Source organism: Chiloscyllium plagiosum, unplaced genomic scaffold (assembly GCF_037043375.1).
Source record: "Chiloscyllium plagiosum isolate Xiang-an unplaced genomic scaffold, Cpla_swu_hap1 HiC_scaffold_53X, whole genome shotgun sequence".
NCBI classification, from domain to species: domain Eukaryota; kingdom Metazoa; phylum Chordata; class Chondrichthyes; order Orectolobiformes; family Hemiscylliidae; genus Chiloscyllium; species Chiloscyllium plagiosum.
In genome coordinates, this window is record NW_028270191.1 from 14333604 (window position 1) to 14355203 (window position 21600).

The 21600-nt window shown below is 43.6% G+C and overlaps 1 protein-coding gene across 4 annotated transcripts in view; it reads right to left on the reverse strand.

The window, feature by feature from the left end:
* LOC122543369 (zinc finger protein 148-like) overlaps positions 1-21600 on the reverse strand; it is a 75316-nt gene that overhangs the window by 52932 nt on the left and 784 nt on the right. Inside the window, exon 2 of one of the 4 annotated variants that reach the window (XM_043682013.2) lies at positions 20605-20703. The exons of the other annotated variants lie outside the window; for them this stretch is intronic. The gene's annotated coding sequence lies outside the window, so the exon portion shown is untranslated. The remainder of the gene's footprint in view (positions 1-20604; positions 20704-21600) is intronic. 4 annotated transcript variants of the gene reach the window in all.

The window sequence follows — 21600 nt, forward strand, 5'->3', positions numbered from 1 at the left end:
GAGCAGAGGGAGAGCTAGGAATCCTTCAGACAGCAACTCAACTTCGGACTCCCGAGACTTTGTCCAGCAGTCAAGAGAGAACCCGAGGAGAAAGAATGTCAGAGTCCCAGAGTTAAAGGCAGGGAATCAGCGGAGACAGACAGCAAGTCTGAGGGAGTCAGCAGAAGATAGAAAAAGCCACAGAAAGTTAAAAAAATGTGACGAAAGAGCACTGCAAGAACCTGGCTGTTTAAGATCATGCAGGCAGAGGGGCAATGGGTGACCACTATGCAATGCAGGAATCCCGCACGTGCACCTCATTCTCCAACTAGTATGCAGCTCTAAATGACACTGCAGAACGGCTTGTGGTGCTGCTTGGAGGTAGATACCTGTATGAACACAAGTCAAAACAATTCATGTTCACTGTCTCCACTTTGGAAGCACTTTAAATAACAATGCAAACTTAGAAACCACATCACAAAAATCAACGCTCCTGTCTTCAAACAGTGAGTAAATATGATTGAGAAACATACAAAAATCATGCAAAAATCTAGTGATGATGTAAGTGATAGCAAATTTTATTACCAATCACAACTGATGCATGTGACAGTTACGCAAAAATTAGCCAATGTTATCTGTACTACAAAACAGTCAATAAAGCAAACTATTGCTGGAAATCTGAAATAAAAGCAGAAAATGCTAGAAATAAGCAGCATCTGTGAAGACAGAAAGAGAAGTAATGTCTGAGGTCCCGCCTTTTCTGTTCCTATTGCTCCCGAGAAATGGTTTGCTGTACATATGTTGTCATCAATGCCAAAGGATCAATTCCGTTCTCAGATTGCAGTTGAGCAACATTTTCGCCAGTGTTCAATAATTTCACTGGAACAAGAGACGCAAAGGCTGAAAAGGCAAATGGAAGTTTAGATTTGGTGCTGATGATTGCACCATGATTTGCAGTCATCCGAAACGCAATGGAATAGTGCCTGCATCGCTACATTCCGACAAAAATGCCAAAAGCAACATTTTGGGTGAATCATTAATAATGTCGATCACATCCATTTACATTCTCTCTTTCTGATGCTCTGACTCCTCATTCCCTATCTGCACTCCACTTCTTGACTTTTTAAAAGCTTAACTTTTCATTTTCGTTTGGCTGAAGCAGAACCAAAGCAGAGAGGAGTGAAGCCATCACTAAGGTTCGACAGCTTTGTTCAAACATGACCAATAACAAGGGAATACCTGCAAGGCATTCCCATCTTTGCTGTGCTTTCTTGGCAAGACAGACAAACATTGTGGAGACCAAAAGAGGGGGTGATACAATGCGAGACCACAATGGCAGGTATGCTGTTCCTCTCAGTATTGAGATGCAAAGATGAAGCAATCTTGTTACTCATTTGTGGAGAAGATCTTGTCACTCCTGAAGAGAGATATCATCTCAGCCACTATCTGAAATATACAAATGTTTGTTACCAAAAAGCAACATGACCACCCTGCAAAAAGCAACCTCTGCACTTGTGATGTGGTTATCGAGGGAAAGGTTGTAAAGAACCAGAGGTTCTTAGAATGACAAAACCAAACAGTTCCTTTTAGAAATGCATCGTGCAGAAAGAGGATATCAACGCTTCCTTTGCAAGACCTAATTTCTCAAACAAAGAATAGCATAATGATCCCAGTTCGGAGCATACTGGACAAGCTGGATCTTTGTTATGAGCTGACTTCATACAATCTTTTAAAGAATAGAATGCATGGGAGAACCAAGGTTGAAGTGAAACCCAAAACAAAACCTTTACTCTATAAAACAAACACAGGAAGAATGACTAAGTAGGTATACCGAACAGGGAAGATAATGATTCTAAAGCATGTAAACTATGTATAAAAAAAACTTAGATGCTCATGATTAACAATGTAAATGACTAACAGACAAACTGCAGTCTAATATCCCATAGGGATAAATGCACTTAAAATGACCGATGCGGTCAAGGTAGACACCACCAGATGTTAGTGACAACATGCCTCCTCAATTCCCATTAAAGCTCTATCACCTTTGCAAGGGATTCAAATTCTTCATTGCTAAAGATCTAGCTTTGGAAATCCTTCAAAGCCTCTCAGACTCTAACTGCCTCAATGATTGCTCGCACCTTAACAGTTGAATCCCCAGGACTTCTGACAGCTCCCATGCATTTCATCACTGACAAAAAAAAATTCAGTTTTTAATCAAACAGTTAACTTTACCAAGCTGCCACTGAATTTCTCAATGCTCTTTTTCTCAACTGCATCAAGCAAATACTGTGGGCAGATATTGTCAGGAAAGGGCACAAGTCTGAACACAAATAGCATAATCATTCAAAGGGATGAGTCAGCCACAGCAAAGCAACCAGAAGTACCTAAAGAAAAGTATACAAACTAAATCCATACAACCATTCGACTCTACTGCAAATATTGATTTGTCTAGTGGGGAATAAACAATTGCACAGATTTTGATAAGATAGGACAGAAAGGGTTTGAAAAATCACATGCCCATCCAAAGATGAGTTTACTTCCTCAGTTTTCAGAAATGAATACAATGCTTTGCCTGAACGAACTGGCTTCAATACCCTGCTTCATAGAACTCCAATGCCACAGAAATCAAACACTGGATACCTCCCAGTTATAGATGCCAGTCCGAATGAGCTCAATATACTCAGCATAATCTTGAAGCAAGGTTTTGATGCTGTAAACAAATGTAGACTGGCTGAGAGTGCTGTAGTAATGTTCCAGGCAACCTACACAAACGCCCAGGAGATTTCATTGCAGGAATGTCCAATGCTTGCAAGGAACTCGTCTTCCAATGGGGAAAGCTTCACACTGCAATGGCATTTATACCTTGCTTTAGCAAAAAGATTTGCAGATGCCAGTCTGTAGGCTATCATCAAATTCAAACTGATTATGGTGGGTTCTGACAATAGTATTTTAAGTGGCCATCATTACAACGCAAGCATGCCAGGTTGTTATTAAAGCTTTAGAGATCGAGATGGCAGACTTACATTTACATTCTACTCGATGATGAGCAAGACCCGACTTCCAGTCTAGCACTTGAATTTCAGGCTGTCGTCCCAGTGATAATTTTGATGACATTCTCCACAGCGGGAGATTCCAGACACTTACTGTTTGCGACAAATTGTTTAACAATAGCAAAAACAGCATGGCTTTCTCAGTTCCTGAGCAGTTACATCGATATAGTAGAAGAACTGCTGCTGTATATTAGAGCAAACGGGGTAGCCAGTGGAATCTTCATCTTTCAAGTGTTCCCTCCATGTTGCTATGTTATTTTGCTTCTGACCAAGTCAACTATACTGTGCATCTTTCAACATATGGGCTCAAAAGATATTCATCCACATATTGATGCAGAAATAGAAGTAAGACAATCTGATGCCCTGACAGAAAAAGACTGACTTCTCTCAGACTGCATGCTACCAAGTTATTGAACAAAGAGGCAATCATGGCTCCAAGACAAAAGGAAGGGTTGACAGCAGCATAATGATGGACCTCATCACAGCTCAAGGGAGCTGTTTGAAGCAGAAACTATCAAGATTAGCCAGTTACAGAACATCAGTGGAATTGCGCATTGATTTGAGCAAGAGAACAGGATGAGAAAAATGAGAGGAATGTCATCTTGGTCATCATTCAAAACATGGTTAATTCTTAGAAAAAGACTGCACCAAGTTGCAGTAGCATTAAAGTCAGGGATCTTCAAGAGGTCAAGGAAAAGGGACAGGAGGTATTCATGGCTTTTTGTCAGAAGTAACAACACTAAAGATGTCAGCTCTCATAATCCTGTCAAGAAGATGAAATTGAAGACTTTCAAGGACACAGAAAAATGTACAGTAACTGAAAGGCAGGGAAATTGCACTGAAAACTGATCATAACTTATTTGCTAGGCTGTTGGAGCAGTGAGAAAGTGGACAATGAGACCTTGGTATATACAATGGGAATGTTACCCTCACCTCTAACCCATCATGATGGATTGATCCCTGATCAAGACAAACAAAGCAAAGCTTTCACATTTTCTTCAGGGGTCAGTCATCTCCAAGTGATTCAACATAAGTATGGGTTGCTACGGTATTGATTTGAGTCACAAAACCAGAATCAACATTCAGATAGTCTACTTACCAAATGCTAAGAGTTCTTGTGAGACAACCCAAAATGGACAAGTCAAGAGAGTCTGCATACCAGACAGATGCAAGGAAGATCAACATTAGGAATGTTCAAAGGAGCAGGTGTTAGCTGGAGGAAAGCAAGTCTCAAACGTTTTGGTTCCTGACCATAAAATCTCAAAACAGTGGACAAAATTTCTTTCAGTTCTCTTGAAGGAAAAGCTACTTAAGTAACATTATGAAAGACGATGCATGGCTGCACACCTGCAGAAGAGATCATCGATGTCATGAATTTTCTTTGTTGGACACAGAAGTGAATGTTATGCTTTTCGTCAGAATGTTAATACCACAGCTCTGGAAGTGGTGCCAATCCCAGCATTGTTCTCCAACCAAGAAGCAGCCAAGCCCACATACACCTACTGCCTTCAGTGCATTTGCAGCAGTTCCCATGAGCATGTCATCATAAACAGTGCTGACATTGATACCTTTTAGAGTATGTTTGGCATTTCGCAAGAACCTTGATGCTAAACTCTAATTTTATTCAGAAAGAAGAAACAACACGCATGCAATTAATGTTCATCACATCTTTGATCACAAGTACAGTATGCATGCTGCTCTCATTGGGTTACACCATTTCTCAGAATGTGACTCAGTCTGTGTGCTGCATGGAATGGGAAAGGTGAAATGAAGAAAGGTCCTGATCACAAGCAAAAAGCACTGGGCAACATCTGATAAGGTAGGGATATAATTTTCTGTTTTGCATTCTGTCTGTGAACTAGAGGCATATGCTGTTAACGCAAGAGGCAGGTCGGATGACAAGATGTGAACCAAGCCAGGTGTCAAATGGTCGGAACTGGACGCTGCGCAGAGAAGCGCTTGCCACCAAAGTTTCATGACACATTCTGCCAAATCCTACTCTGCAAGGCACAGCGGCCTAGTGGTTAGCACTACTACCTCACAGCGCCAGGGACCCAGGTTCAATTCCTGCCTCGGGTCACTGTCTGTGTGGAGTTTGCACATTCCCTCTGTGTCTGCGTGGGTTTCCTCCGGGTGCTCCGGTTTCCTCCCACAAACCAAAGATGTGCAGGTCAGGTGAATTGGCTATGCTAAATTGCCCATAGCGTTCCAGGATGTATAGGTTAGGTGCATTAGTCATGGGAAATGTAAATTAGTAGGGAATTGGTTTGGATAGGATACTCTTTGGAGGGTCGGTGTGGACTTGTTGGGCCGAGTGGCCTGTTTCCACACGATGGATTCTATGAACAATACTTTCAGAACATGCCAGAAATCTTATCTCCAAAGGACAAAGCATGGAAATGAGAAAATGACTATAGGTTGTTCTGTTATAATGCCAATTCACTGTTATAAAATTGACGAACTGGGGACGCTGTTTTAAAAGTTCACGCTGTAGAAACATGTGTCGGCTGTAACACGATTACAGCTCCAACACTTTAAGCGCTAGTTCTAATACGTGATTTTTCTGTAACATGGCGTTACACAAGAACGTAACCACCGCAATGCAGAAGAACTGATTGCAGTTGTCATAGTCTGGATGACACTTCCTCCAGCACAAACAAGTGAAATGGAGCTAGCACACTGTTCATGTGAAAAGACACAGCGTGCACAAGAACACTGCTTATTTTCTGAGCAAAGTACTTTACACCAACATCTGCTCGCGTGGAGATTGCAAGAATGCCGCATATTTGCCCTAGACTGCTACAGGTTGAAACTCAGATAAAGGGGTTGGAAACCAGGATGCAGTTGAAGGAAAGATAATCAAGGTAGGCCAGGATTAAGACACAAATAGCTTGAGAATGAAATGTATTAAGGCATTACAAGAGATTGCAATAAGGTCTGAATTAGGTTTCCTGTGGATGGACTTGAATCCAGAGATCACAGTAAAGACGGGTGGTGAGATTCAGCCACAAAAATGGGCATGCGAATGGAGAACTGGCTCAACAAGGGCAGGACTAAATACTAAATATATCTGGATACAAAAAGGTACTTGGGAAAAGCAGGCAGAAAAAAGACAATATGAAGGTGGTTTAAAGATAGGAAATGATTACGGTGAAGTGATTGTTCTTCAGCCTGAAGTTAGATGGGGCTTCCAACAGCTAGGTCCTTGGATACCAGAATCCTTCACATCTATTAATGCCCTGGGTGTGGCATGCAGTCTATCACGTGGCTGAGTAGCTAGTGCTGAATGCCAGCAGGAACCACAATTGAATGGTCTCCTGTGCTGTAACCATTATGTGACTATCTATTGAGGCATGAAGTAGGACTGTGACGGAATATGCCCCAACTGACCAGACTGGTGCAGTCCCAACATGTAAGTTTAACAGGATCCAGGATAAAGCAATCTAGTTGATAAGCGTTTTATCCATTGCCTTCAATATTCACTCCCTGCATTAGTGACGAAGAGTGGCAGCAGTGCGCAAAATCTACAAGATGCACGACAGCAAATCGCCAAAGCTCCTCCAAGTGCACCTTCCAAACCCATGGCCATGGCCACCTAGAAGGACAGGGCACCACCTACTAGTGCCCCTCCGAACTACTCTCCACCCTGATTTAGAAATATATTCCTGTTCCTTCAGTGTCACTGAGTCAAAATCCTGGAACTCCTGCCCTAATGACTTTGTGAGTCTGCTTATATCAGACGGATTACAGCACTTCAAGAATACAGTTCACTATCTTCACTCGGGCAATCAGGGTTGGGGAACAAAGGTGGTTTTGTTCAATATTCACATCCCAGGAAAGAATAAAAATAGTCAAAGTGACAATTGCCCATACCATAATGATAAGAGAGATGATGAGTGGATGGAAGGCAGAACAAGGAGGGGGGGGGAGGGGGGGGTTTAGATGGCGAGGTCAGCTAGTAAAGCAATGCAGATGTACAAACACAGGATGAATAGCACTGAATGCTAGCTCAGGAAAGTTCCAACAGTCCAGGCTCAGGAGAATGTAGTACAAAAAGGTAAAGGATATGGCAGCATTTCAAGGTGGCTGCTTGGATAACCAGGGTGGGGTAGGAAGGGACAACAGCAGCAAATAAGGTCACAATGGGAAAAATGGTTAAAAGACAAAATTAGTGGCACTATTTAAATGCATGTAGTATGCAGAATAACAAATGAATTAACAGCAGAAGAGATCAAAGCTAGGAACTACATTTTCAGGGTTCTGTGACTTTCTGAAGGCAGGAAAGAAAGGGTGGTGGGGTAGCATTGCTGGTATAAAATGGAATAAGAATGATAGCAAGATTGGAAGCTCTCGAATCCTTATGGGTGGAGGTAAGAAAGAAAAAGGGAAAGACAACACCGGTAGGAGTAGCCCATAGGCCCCACTCTAACAATGGCTATATGGTGGAATTGAGAATAAATCAGGAGATAATGTGGGCATGTAACAAAGGCAGATTATGAGTGATTTTAATCCTCATGTAGATTGGGATAGTCAGATCAGCAGAGGTAGCCACAGGGAAGAATTCATAGAATGTATTTGGAACAGTTTCCTAAAACAATATGTGGTGGAACCAACCAGGGATCAGACTATTTTAGATCTGGCGATGTGTAATGAGGCAGGTTTAATAAATGATGGTAGTGTAAAGATGCCTAGGGAACAGTGCCCATAACATGGTAAAATTTCACATTCCAGAACAAAAGTAGCTCATTCGATTGGCACTACATCCAACGTCCATTCCCTCCACCACCGACGCTTGGTAGAAGCAGTGTGTATGATCTACAAGAGGCATTGCAGAAAATTCACCAAAGCTCCTTAGACAGCATCTTCCATACCCTCAACTACTACCAGCTAGAAGGACAAGGACAGCAGATACATGGGAACACCAGCCACTGCAAGTTCCCCTCCAAACTACTCACATCCCGACTCAGAAATATATCGCCTTTCCTTCACTGTTGCTGGGTCAAAATCCTAGAATCCCTTACCTAATGGCATTGTGGGTCAACCTACAACACTTGGACTGCAGTGGTTCAAGAATCAAAAGGGGCAGCACGGTGGTGCAGTGGTTAGCACTGCTGCCTCACAGCACCAGGGTCCCAGGTTCGATTCCAGCCTCGGGTGATTGTCTGTGTGGAGTTTGCACATTCTCCCCCCCCTCCTTGTTCTGCCTTCCATCCACTCATCATCTCTCTTATCATTATGGTGTCTGCGTGGGTTTCCTCCGAGTGCTCCAGTTTCCTCCCACAGTCCAAAGATGTGCAGGTCAGGTGAATTGGCCATGCTAAATTGTCCATAGTGTTAGCTGCATTAGTCAGAGGGAAATGGGTCTGGTTGGGTTGCTCTTCGGAGGGTCGGTGTGGACTGGTTGGGCCAAAGGGCCTATTTCCACACTGTAGGGAATCTAATCTAATCTAATCTAATTTAGCCCACCACCACCTTCTCAAGGGCAAATAGGGACAGGTAATAAATGCTGCCCAGCTAGCAATACTCAGGTCCCAAGAATGAATTTTTAAAAATGCAGTTTGAGAGGGACAAACCAGAGTTGGAAACAACTGTGCTAAGCTTAAATAAGGGTAATTATAAAGGCATGAGGACAGAGCTGGCTGGAGTGGACTGGAAAAGGAGTTTAGCAGCAGAGACGGTTGAGGGACAATGGTAGATGTTTAAGAAATTAGTTCACAGCACACAAAGATTTATCACAGTGAGAAGGAAGGATTCTAGGAAGGAGTTAAACCAATCATTGTTAACCAGGCAAGTTAAGGATAGCATCAAATTGAAAGAAAACACACAATGTGGTAAATATTAGCAGAAAACCAGAAGTTTGGGGAAGTTTTAAAAACCAACAAAAGATGACTTTTGAAAAAAAGGAAGATAAATTGAGGAGAGACTTGAAAGTAATATCAAGAGGGAGGGTAAGAGCTTCTGTAAAACATATAAATATGAAGAGAGACAGAGAGAATGAGGCTGGGGACATATTAGTGAGGAACTAGGAAATAGCAGAGGAGTTAAACAAATACTATGCATCAGTCTTCACAATAGAAGACACTAACAGCATCCCAAAATACTAAATAATCAAAGGGCAAAAGGTAGTAAGGAAATAAATACAATAACTATCATGAGAGAGAAAAAGGTGCAAGGGAAACTAACAGAGCTAAAACCCGAACCTTAGGATATTAAAACTAGCAGTTACCAAGATAGTGGATGCACTGGCAATAATCTCCCAAGAATCCTCAGATTCCAGAAAAGTCAGGACTGGAAAACTGCCAATAGACAATTGACAATAGGTGCAGGAGTAGGCCATTCTGCCCTTCGAGCCAGCACCACCATTCATTATGATCATGGCTGATCATCCTCAATCAGTATCCTGTTCCTGCCTTATCCCCATAACCCTTGATTCCACTATCCTTAAGAGCTCTATCCAACTCTTTCTTAAACGAATCCAGAGACTAGGCTTCCACTGCCTTCTGGGGCAGAGCACTCCATACACCCACCACTCTCTGGGTGAAGACGTTGCTCCTCAACTCTGTTCTAAGTGGCCTACCCCTTATTTTTAAACTGTGTCCTCTGGTTCGGGACTCACCCATCAGCAGATCTCAATCTGCTCAATTAGATCCCCTCTCAGCCTTCACATTTCAAATATAACAAATATAACACATTTACTTAAAAAGGGAAGTAGACAAAAACAAAAAGCAGGTAACTATAGGCCAGTTAAGTTTAGCATCTGTTATGAGGAAAATGAGAGAGTGTATTATAAAGGACGTAATAGCAAAGCATTTAGAACTGAACCTGTGGTACACCACTCGTGACATAAAATTAGGAGTAGGAACAGACAGTGCAGCCATTCGAGTCTGCTCCACCATTTAATACGATCCTGGCTGATCTCAGCTCAGCCTCAACGCTACTTTTCTGCATGCTTCACAGAGATGGTTAATTAGTAATAGTTTAAAGGGCTATCTCCCCAAATTTATTCAGTGGCTTGGTGTCCACCACACTGACATAGTGAATGCCACAGATTCACAACTCTTTGAGAGGACAGTGAAGGGATATGGGCCAAACAGAGGTAAGTGGGACTAGTCTGGTTTGTGAACACAGTCGACGTGGACTAGTTGGACCGAAGGATGTTTCCATGCTGTATGACTCTACAACTAATTCCTCCTCATCTTGGTTTTAAATCTACTGCCTCTTAGGCTGAAATTGTGACCTTTCATTCCAGATTGCTCTACAAGGGGAAACATTCGCTCAACGTCTTGTCAATCCACTTTAACATCTTAAATACCTCAATCACATTGTCTCATCATTCTAAATTCGAGTGAGTACAGTCCGAAGCTGCAAAATCTGTTTTCATAAGGCAAGCCTTTCATCTCTGTATGAATGTAGTGAATCTTCTCTTAACTGCTCCAATATATAGAAACATACCAAACTGAAACAGGAGTCAGCCATTCAGCTCTTCAAGCATGTTCCACCAACTCAGTACCCAACTCCTGCTTTCTCCCCATAGCCTTTTGGAGTGATTAGAACGAGGGATCTCATTGACTATAAGATCCTTGATTCGGCTGTTAACTTGGCCCAATCAGGGAGCCCTGGCTGATAGATATAAACAGGAGTCTCTCCCCTCCAACTCTATTTTGATTTAGTCCCTACCCTCCCCCTCACTGTTTTGATCACACAGCACTGTCCTTTGATGTGAAGGGCAGTGTTTGTCACTGGCCACCCGGGTGTTTTCCTATCTTCCTGGTGGTGGAAATTGAATAAAGATTCGTGCACTCTGTGTCTTTCACTGTGTCTCAAACCGACACAAACCATGGGTGCTGGGGGGAAAAAATAAGCACTACCGCACTTAGGTGGCAGTGTGGGGGTTAAATTAAAAAAAAGAAAAAAAAGAAAAAAAGAAAAAAAGGGAAAAAAAACAAAATAAAAAAAATAGGGCTAAAAAAAATAAACAGGAGTCTCTCTCCTCCAACTCTATTTTGATTTAGTCCCTACCCTCCCTCTCACTGTTTTGATCACACAGCACTGCCCTTTGATGTGAAGGGCAGTGTTTGTCACTGGCCACCCGGGTGTTTTCCTATCTTCCTGGTGGTGGAATTTGAATAAAGATTTGTGCACTTTGTGTCTCTCACTGTGTCTCACACCTGCACACACACACCATGGGTGCTGGGGCAAAAATAAGCACTACCACAGTTAGGTGGTAGTGTGGGGGTTAAAATAAAAAAAAATAAACAGGAGTCTCCCGGGTGTCCTTGGAGAAGGAGCACACGGTGTCCACCAACACCCTGGAGTTGTTCAGGGAGAGGTGGGCGCCGCAGGGAGTGGAGTGCATTATTTCTCCCTCCAACTCTATTTTGATTTAGTCCCTACCCTCCCCCTCACTGTTTTGATCACACAGCACTGCCCTTTGATGTGAAGGGCAGTGTTTGTCACTGGCCACCCGGGTGTTTTCCTATCTTCCTGGTGGTGGAAATTGAATAAAGATTCGTGCACTCTGTGTCTTTCACTGTGTCTCAAACCGACACAAACCATGGGTGCTGGGGGGAAAAAATAAGCACTACCGCACTTAGGTGGCAGTGTGGGGGTTAAATTAAAAAAAAGAAAAAAAAAGAAAAAAAAGAAAAAAAGGGAAAAAAAACAAAATAAAAAAAGAAATAGGGCTAAAAAAAATAAACAGGAGTCTCTCCCCTCCAACTCTATTTTGATTTAGTCCCTACCCTCCCTCTCACTGTTTTGATCACACAGCACTGCCCTTTGATGTGAAGGGCAGTGTTTGTCACTGGCCACCCGGGTGTTTTCCTATCTTCCTGGTGGTGGAATTTGAATAAAGATTTGTGCACTTTGTGTCTTTCACTGTGTCTCACACCTGCTTACACACAACATGGGTGCTGGGGATAAAATAAGCACTACCGCGGTTAGGCAGTAGTGTGGGAAAAAAAAGAAGAAAAAAAGAGAAAAAAAAATAAACAGGAGTCTCTTACCCTCTGAGAAAGCCTCATTCCTGATTAGATTAGATTAGATTCCCTACAGCGTGGAAACAGGCCCTTCAGCCCAACCAGTCCACATCGACCCACCGAAGAGTAACCCGCCCAGACCCATTTTCCCTCTGATTGATGCATCTAACACTACGGGCAATTTAACATGGCCAATTCACCTTGCCTGCACATCTTTGGATTGTGGGAGGAAATTGGAGCACCCAGAGGAAACCCACACAGACACAGGGAGAATGTGCAAACTCCACACAGATGAAGGGCTTTTGCCCAAAACGTCGATTTTCCTGCTCCTCGGATGCTGCCTGACCTGGTGTGCTTTTCCAGCACAACACTAATCTTGACTGCTTGTCACTGGTCACTCGGGTATTTCCTTTCTTCCTGGTGGTGGAATATAAATAAAGATTTATGCACTTGTTGTTCTTCACTGTGTCCTACACCTGCACACACACGACATGGGTGCTGGGGAAAAATAAGCACTACTGCTGTCAAAAAAAAGAAAAAAAATAGGCAGGAGTCTATCCCTACCCTCCCCTTCACTGTAGAAAAAGATGAAGAAAACAAACAGGAGTCTCAGAAGGTCTCCTCAGTGTAGGGACTGCCTGGTCACTACCTATGTAAGTAGAAGGGTGACTTGGTGATGGGATACCGGTTCTCTGTGAAATTACTTCACTTTTGATCCCTTTACGACAAAGAACCATATCTCCTTCTGTCTTGAAAAGTCTACTATGTTTTGGACTCAACAGTTTCCTGTGGCAGAGAATTCCATAGGCTCAGCACTCTGAATGAAGAAATTTCCCTTTTCAGTCCTAAAGGCGTTACCCCGCATCCTTAGATTATGAACCCTGGTTCTGGAATCCCCGGTCATTGGGAACATTGTTTTTTATGTTTACCCTGTCTAAACCTGTTAGAATTTTAAGTTTCTTCAACATCTCTCACCCCCTCCACCCAAATTCTTCTAAACTCCAATGAATATTGACAAGCTGATTCAGTCTCTCCTTATACGTCAGTCCTGGCAATAAATCTGGTCAACTTTGTTTGATTCCGTCCACAGCCGGAATACCCTTCCTCAGGTAAGGTGACCAAAACTGCACACAATACTTCACGTGTGGTCTCACCAAGGCACTGGACAAAACATCCTTACTCATGTAGTCAATTCCTTTCACTATGATGGTCAACATACTTTTGCCTTCTCTCCAATGGCTGCACCAGCACGCTAACTTTCAGCAATTGGTGTACAACGACTCCCAGGTCTTATTGCACCTTCCCCCTACCCAATCTATCACCATTCACATATTCTTTCCTCTTTTTGGTACCAAAGTGGATAACATCATATTTATCCCCATTATACTGCCATGTGTTTGCCACTCACTTAAATTGTCCACCACACAGTGAAGCATCCCTGCATCCTCCTCACAGTTCACCCTCCCCACCAAGCTTCATTTCATATGCAAACTTGGTGATATTTCATTGCCTTATTGAAATAAGGGTAGGGCAGTTGACATAGTTTACATAAATAGCGAATTTTGAGAAGATTCGTAGCTCAGGTTCGGTTCTGGATGTAGGTTTGCTAGATCCTTCCAGCTCAGCGAGCAAACCTACATCCAGTTTACATGGATTTCAGCAAGGCCTTCACAAGGTCCCAAATGGGAAATTATAGAATCGTAGAGACGTACTCGGAAACAGACCCTTTGGTCCAACCAGATATCCCAACCCGATCTAGTCCCACCAGCCAGAACCTGGCCCATAACCCTCCAAACCCTTCCTATTCATATACCCATCCAAATGCCTTTTAAATGTTGCAATTGTACCAGCCTCCATCACTTCCTCTGGCAGCTCATTCCATATACATACCACCCTCTGTGTGAACAAGTTGCCCCTCAGGTCTCTTTTATATTTTTACCCTCTCACCCTAAACCTATGCCCTCTAGTTCTGGACTCCCCCAGGAAAAGACCTTGTCTATTTACCCTATCCATGCCCCTCATGATTTTATAAACCTCCATATGGTCACCCCTCAGCATCCAACGCTCCAGGGAAAACAGCCTCAGCCTATTCAACCTCTCCCTATAGCTCAAACCCTCCAACCCTGGCAACATCCTTGAAAGGATTCAGAAAAGATTTACAAGTTTCAAAACATCCTTCTGATAGGAAGACCAGAACTACACGCAATATTCCAACAGTGGCCTAACCAATGTCCTGTACTCAATACTCTGACCAATAAAAGGAAAGCATACCAAATGCCTTCTTCACTATCCTATCTATTTGCGACTCCACTTTCAAGGAGCTATGAACCTGCACTCCAAGGTCTCTTTGTTCAGCAACACACCCGAGGACCTTACCATTAAGCGTATAAGTCCTGCTAAAATTTGCTTTCCCAAAATGCAGCACCTCGCATTTATCAAAATCAAACTCCATCTGTCTCTCCCTGTATTCCATGAGATCTAACCTTGCTAACCAGTCTCCCATGGGGAACCTTGTCAAACACCTTACTGAAGTCCACATAGGTCACGTCTACCACTCTGCCCTCATCAATCCTCCTTGTTACTTCTTCAAAAAACATAATCAAGTTTGTGAGACATGATTTCCCACGCACAAAGCCATGTTGACCATCCCTAATCAGTCCTTGCCTTTCAAAATACAGGTACATCCTGTCCCTCAGGATTCCCTCCAACAACTTGCCCACCATCAGGCTGACCGGTCTCTCGTTCCCTGGCTTGTCCTTACCACCTTTCTTAAACAGTGGCACCACGTTAGCCAACTTCCAGTCTTCCAGCACCTCACCTGTGACTATCAATGATGCAAATATCTCAGCAAGAGGCCCAGCAATCACTTCCCTAGCTTCCCACAGAGTTCAAGAGTACACCTGATCAGGTCCTGGGGATTTATCCACTTTTATGCATTTCCAGATATCCAGCACTCCCTCCTCTGTAAAAAGTTCATGGGGAGAAAGTGAGGACTGCAGATGCTGGAGATCAGAGTTGATTAGTGTGGTGCTGGAAAAGCACAGCCGGTAAAGCAGCGTCAAAGGAGCAGGAGAATCAATGTTTGAGCATAAGCTCTTCATCAGGAATGAGGGGATGGCCCAAGGGGGCTGAGAGATAAATGGGAGGGGGAGTGGGGCTGGGGGGGGGGGAAGGTAGCTGAGGATGTAATAAGTAGATGACTTTAAGGGTGAAGGTGATAGGTCGGAGACAAGGGTGGGAAGGAAGGTGAACAGGTAGGATAGGTCATGAGGACGTTGCGGAGTTGGAAGGTTGGATCTGGGATAAGGTGGGGGGAGGGGAAAATGAGGAAACTGGTGAAATACACACTGATGCTATGGGGTTGGACATTCCCAAGGCAGACAATGAGGCATTCTTCCTCCAGGCATTGGATGGTTGGGGCTTGGCAGTGGATCATGGGATCAAGCTCATGGGACCCAGTGTAACCTGGCAAGATGGATCCAAAATTAGCTTCATGATAGGAGAGAGGGTGGTAGCAGAAGGCTGTTTGTGTGACTGGAGCCTGGTGATGTCTCACAGGTATCAGTGCTAGGTCCCATTATTGGTTGTGACATTCAGAAGTGGGAGGGATAAGTACGTTTGCGGATGACAGACATTGGCCAGATGGTTGACAGTGAGGAGGAAGGTGTCAGGATACGGGAAGATATAAATGGAGCAGGCAGATCAGTGGCAGAAAATATTTAATCCTGATAAATGTGAGGTGATGCAGACCTCTGAAGGTGACAGGTGAATAGAGTAGTTAAAGCGGCATATATGAAACTTACCTTGATTAGTTATGGCATAGATTAAGAGAGCAGGGAGGTTATGTTGGAGCAGTAAATAAAAATTTGGTTGGGCCACAGCTGGAGTATTATATGCAGTTCTGGTCACCGCAATATCGGAAGGACGTGATTACACTGGAGGGGTGGAGAGGAGATTCCCCAGGATGCTGCCTGGGCTGGAGCATTTCAGTGATGGAGAGAGACTGGACAAGCTCGGGTGATTTAATTTGGAGCAGCGAAGGTTGAGGGACGATCTGTTGGAGCTGTATAAGATGATGAGGGGCGCGGACAGGAGGATTAGACAGCAACTGTTCCCTTTAGTTGAAGCTTCATAACAAGGGGCATAATTTTAAACTGAAAAGCAGGAGGTTTAGAGAGGATTTGAGGCAAAACATTTTCACCAGCAGGGTGGTGGAAGTCAGGAATGCACTACCTGGAAGGGTTGTTGAGAGGGGAACCTCACAACCTTTTAAAGAATACTTGGATGAGCACTTGAAGTGTCAACACATTCGAGGCTACGGGCCTAGTGCAGGAAACTGGGACTAGATTAGATTAGATTACTTTCAGCGTGGAAACAGGCCCTTCGGCCCAACAAGTCCACACCGACCCGCCGAAGCGCAACCCACCCAGAACCATTCCCCTATATTTACACCTTCACCTAACACTACAGACAATTTAGCATGGCCAATTCACCGAACCTGCATATTTTTGGATTGTGGGAGGAAACCGGAGCTCCCGGAGGAAACTCATGCAGACACAGGGAGAATGTGCAAATTCCACACAGAGAGTCTCCTGAGGCGGGAATTGAACCCGGGTCTCTGGCACTGTGAGGCAACAGTGCTAACCACTGTGCCACCATGCCGACTAGTGTAGGTAGTGGTATATTTTTAGCAGTACAGACTTGATGGGCCAAAGGGCCCCTTTTGTACTGCATGATTCTACAAATCATTAATATATAGTGAATAGCTAGGTCCAAGTTACTGCCTGTCACTCAGAAAACCCATTTAGTCATACTGTTTCCTGTCTGCCAATCAGTTCTGTCAGTACACTACTCCCAATCCCCTGCACTCCAATTTTACATGCTAGTCTCATATGTGGGACCTTATCAAAAGCCTTGAAAGTCAAAGTAAACCCACATCCACCGGCTCTTCCTCATCAACTCTATGAGTTTATCTCAAAACAATCTACTAGTTTGCCAAGCATGATTTCCCTTTCATAAATCCGTGCTGAGTTTGTCTGATCCTGTCACTGTTTTCCAGGTGGAGTATCACTAAATCTTTTATAATGGACTGAAGCTTTTGCCCTATGACCAATGTCAGACTGACTGGTCGATAATTTCTTGGTTTCTCTCTTTTTTAAAATAGTGGGGTTACATTAGCTACCCTCCAATCCATAGGAACCGCTCCAGAGTCAAGAATATTGAAAGATGATCACCAATGCATCCATTATTTCTCACATCACCTCCTCAAATACTCAGGGATGTAGATTCACGGGTCCTGGGGATTTACCTACCTTTAGTCCAATAAATTCCCCACCATTTTTGGGGTGTTATTTGTGTCCTGCTTTGTGAAGACAGAACCAAGACTGCCATCTTTGCTCCTCACTATAAACTTGCTGTTTCTTACTCCAAAAGGGACCTACATTCGTCTTCACTGTTTTGTTTTCCTTGTCACATGCCTATTGAAGCTTTTGCAAGCAGTATGCATGTCATCACAAGCTTACTCTCATCCTCTATTTGGCCCCTCTCAAAATCAATCCTTTTGTCCTCTGCTGAAACCTAAACTGTATGCTGCTTTATTTGTCCAATTTGTATGCCCCTTGGATCAAATATCCCAAATTTCCCTCATTAGCCATGGTCAGGCCATCTTTCCTGTTTTGCTTTATGCCAGACAGAAATAAACAATTGTTTCAGTTCTTCCATCCACTCTTTAAATGCTTGCCATTGTCTATCAATCATCACCCTTCTAATAGGATTCCCCAATTTATCATAGCCATCCTGCCAACCTAACAAAAATGTTTTATTGCTACTCTCTGCTTCCTGTTAACCAATCAAATTTCTATCCACACCAATATATTGCCCCCACCACAAGCTTTTATTTTCCTCAATAACCTTTGGGTGGCACGGTGGCACAGTGGTTAGCACTGCTGCCTCACAGCGCCAGTAGACCCGGGTTCAATTCCTGCCTCAGGCGACTGACTGTGTGGAGTTTGCACGTTCTCCCCGTGTCTGCGTGGGTTTCCTCCGGGTGCTCCGGTTTCCTCCCACAGTCCAAAGATGTGCAGGTCAGGTGAATTGGCTATGCTAAATTGCCCGTAGTGTTAGGTAAGGGGTAAATGTAGGGATATGGGTGGGTTGCGCTTCGGCAGGTCGGTGTGGACTTGTTGGGCCGAAGGGCCTGTTTCCACACTGTAATGTAATGTAATCTAAAAACCTTCTCTGGGTGAAGACGTTTCTCCTCATCTCTGTCCTAAATGGTCTACCCCGTATTTTTAAGCTGTGTCCTCTGGTTCGGCACTCACCCATCAGCGGAAACATGTTTCCTGCCACCAGAGTGTCCAAACCTTTAATAATCTTATATGTCTCAATCAGCTCCCCTCTCAGTCTTCTAAACTCAAGGGTATACAAGCCCAGTCGCTCCAGTCTTTCAGTGTAAGGTAATCCCGCCATTCCAGGAATTGACCTCGTGAACCTACGCTGCACTCCCTCAATAGCCAGAATGTCTTTCCTCAAATTTGGAGACCAGAACTGCACACAGTACTCCAGGTGTAGTCTCACCAGGGCCCTGTACAGCTGCAGAAGAACCTCTTAGCTTCTATACTCAATCCCTCTTGTTATGAAGGCCAGCATGCTATTAGCCTTCTTCACTACCTGCTGTACCTGCATGCTTACCTTCATTGACTGGTGTACAAGAACACCCAGATCTCTCTGTACTGCCCCTTTACCGAAATTGATTCCATTTAGGTAGTAATCTGCCTTCCTGTTCTTGCCACCAAGTGAATAACCATACATTTATCCACATTAAACTGCATCTGCCATGCATCTGACCACTCACCTAACTGGTCCAGGTCACCCTGTAATCTCCTAACATTCTCATCACATTTCACCCTGTCACCCAGCTTAGTATCATCAGCAAATTTGCTAATGTTATGGCTAATACCATCTTCTATATCATTAACATATATTGTAAAAAGCTGCAGTCCAAGTACTGATCCCTGCGGTACCCCACTGGTCACTGCCTGCCATTCCGTAATGGAGCCGTTCATCACTACTCTTTGTTTCCTATCAGCCAATCAACTTTCAATCCAAGTTAGTACTTTGCCCCCAATACCATGCGCCCTAATTTTGCTCACTAACCTCCTGTGTGGGACTTTATCAAAAGCTTTCTGAAAGTCCAGGTACACATCTACTGGATCTCCCTCGTCCATCTTCAGAGTTATATCCTCAAAAAATTCCAGAAGATTAGTCAAGCATGATTTCCCCTTCATAAATCCATGCTCTGACCTATCCTGTTACTGCTATCCAGATGTGTCGTAATTTCATCCTTTATAATAGACTCCAGCATCTTTCCCACCACTGAAGTCAGACTAACTGGTCTATAATTTCCTGCTTTCTCTCTCTCCCACCTTTCTTAACAAGTGGTATAACATTAGCCACCCTCCAATCCGCAGGAACTGATCCCGAATCTATCGAACTCTGGAAAATAATCACCAACGCAGCCACAATTTCTCGAGTCACCTCCTTCAGTGCCCTGTGATGTAGACCACCAGGCCCCGGGGACTTATCAACCTTCAGACCTAACAGTCTCTCCAACACCAATTCCTGGCAAATATAAATTCCCTTCAGTTCAGGTCCTTCAGCCACTGTTACCTCAGGGAGATTGCTTGTGTCTTCCCCAGTGAACACAGATCTGAAGTACCAATTCAATTCTTCTGCCATTTCTTTGTTCCCCGTAATATATTCCCCTGTTTCTGTCTTCAAGGGCCCAATTTTAGTCTTCACCATTTTTTTGCTTTTCACATACCTAAAAAAGCTTTTACTATCCTCTTTTATATTATTGGCCAGTTTATCTTCGTACCTCATTTTTCCTCTGCGTATTTCCTTCTTAGTAATCCTCTGTTCTTTAAAAGCTTCCCAGTACTCCGTTTTCCCACTTATCTTTGCTGTGTTATACTTTTTCTCTTTTAACTTTATATGTTTCTTAACTTCCCTCGTCAGACACGGCCACCCATGCCTCCTCCGAGGATCTTTCTTCCTTTTTGGAATGAACTGATCCTGCAACTTCTGCATTATACACAGAAATATCTGCCATTGTTCCTCCACTGTCATCCCTGCTAAGGTATTGCACCCACTGTCATCCCTGCTAAGGTATTGCATCATTGAACTTTGGCCACTCCTCCCTCATAGCTCCCATAGTTCCCTTTATTCAACAGAAATATTGTCACTTCCGATTGTACCCTCTCCCTCTCAAATTGCAGATTGAAGCTTAGCTCGCTATTATCAAAATATTCTTAGAGGAATTCTTTACCACAAAAGGCTGTCAAGGCTGCATCATTGAGTACATTCAAGGCTGAGATAGACATTTTTAATGAATAAAGAAATCAAGGATTATGGGGGAAAAGGCAGGAAAGTGGAATTGAGAATTAAGGGCTGCGATCTCATTGAATGGTGGAGCAGACACAATGGGCTGAATGATCAACTTATACTCCTATATTTTATGGAGAAGTGTTGGAGGACATGATGTCAAATGTTGCATACTACATGGTGAATGGTCAAAAAGGATGAGGAGAAACATTTACCTTTGTCACAGTCACATAGGATGTCCTGTGACTTTAATAGAAGCCGTTTCTGGATCATGGAAAGGCCCTTTAATATCAGAGGAATTCAAATATGGAAATCTGGGAAAAGATGGAAATGGAGGTGACAACACATTCATGGACTTAAAGGGAGGTTGGAGATAGGGCAGTAGTTTGCAAGTGTCAAGTGGTCAAGCACTGTTAGGAGATGGGTGATAATGACATGCATTTGATGTCAGATGGTTTTGCACAATTCTAGGCATACACTGATGGGATTTTATCTCTGAAAAAGGAAGACACAGAACAGCCTCCAGTTTCATACATCAATGGCCACAAAAACAGTTCAGCTGGCTTGGCCATGTCACCAAAGTTACACAATCACCTCCTATCCATCAGGTCATGCAGTAAGCTCCTACTGAACATGGCAGATGGTGACCTAAAGTGAACTGGCATTGAACTGTCAATAAAGATCTCCAACTGGTCAACAAAGTGTACAGTGAGGCAATGTTGCGACAGGAGGATGGGGCAAAAATAATGACTGCAGATGCTGGAAACCAGATTCTGGATTAGAGTGGTGCTGGAAAAGCACAGCAGTTCAGGCAGCATCCGAGGAGCAGGAAAATCGACGTTTCAGGCAAAATGAAGGGCTTTTGCCCGAAACGTCGGTTTTCCTGCTCCTCGGGTGCAGCCTGAACTGCTGTGCTTTTCCAGCACCACTCTAATCCAGGAGGATGGGGCGTTTGGGCTGCCTCAGTATCTCTCACATTTAGAGATATGCAGATATTTTAAAGACTGAGGCAGTGACAATAGATTGAGAGAGATAACATCTGAAGAGTCAGTAAACCAAAAGCAGAAATCTTAAAAGTTCTAACGAAAAGTTCATGACATGAAACGTTAGCTTTGTTCCGCCCTCCACAGATGCTGCCCGACCTGCCGTGTATCTCAAACTTTTTCAGCTAACATGGGAGACAGGTGGGGAAACTGGACGATCCAAGTTGA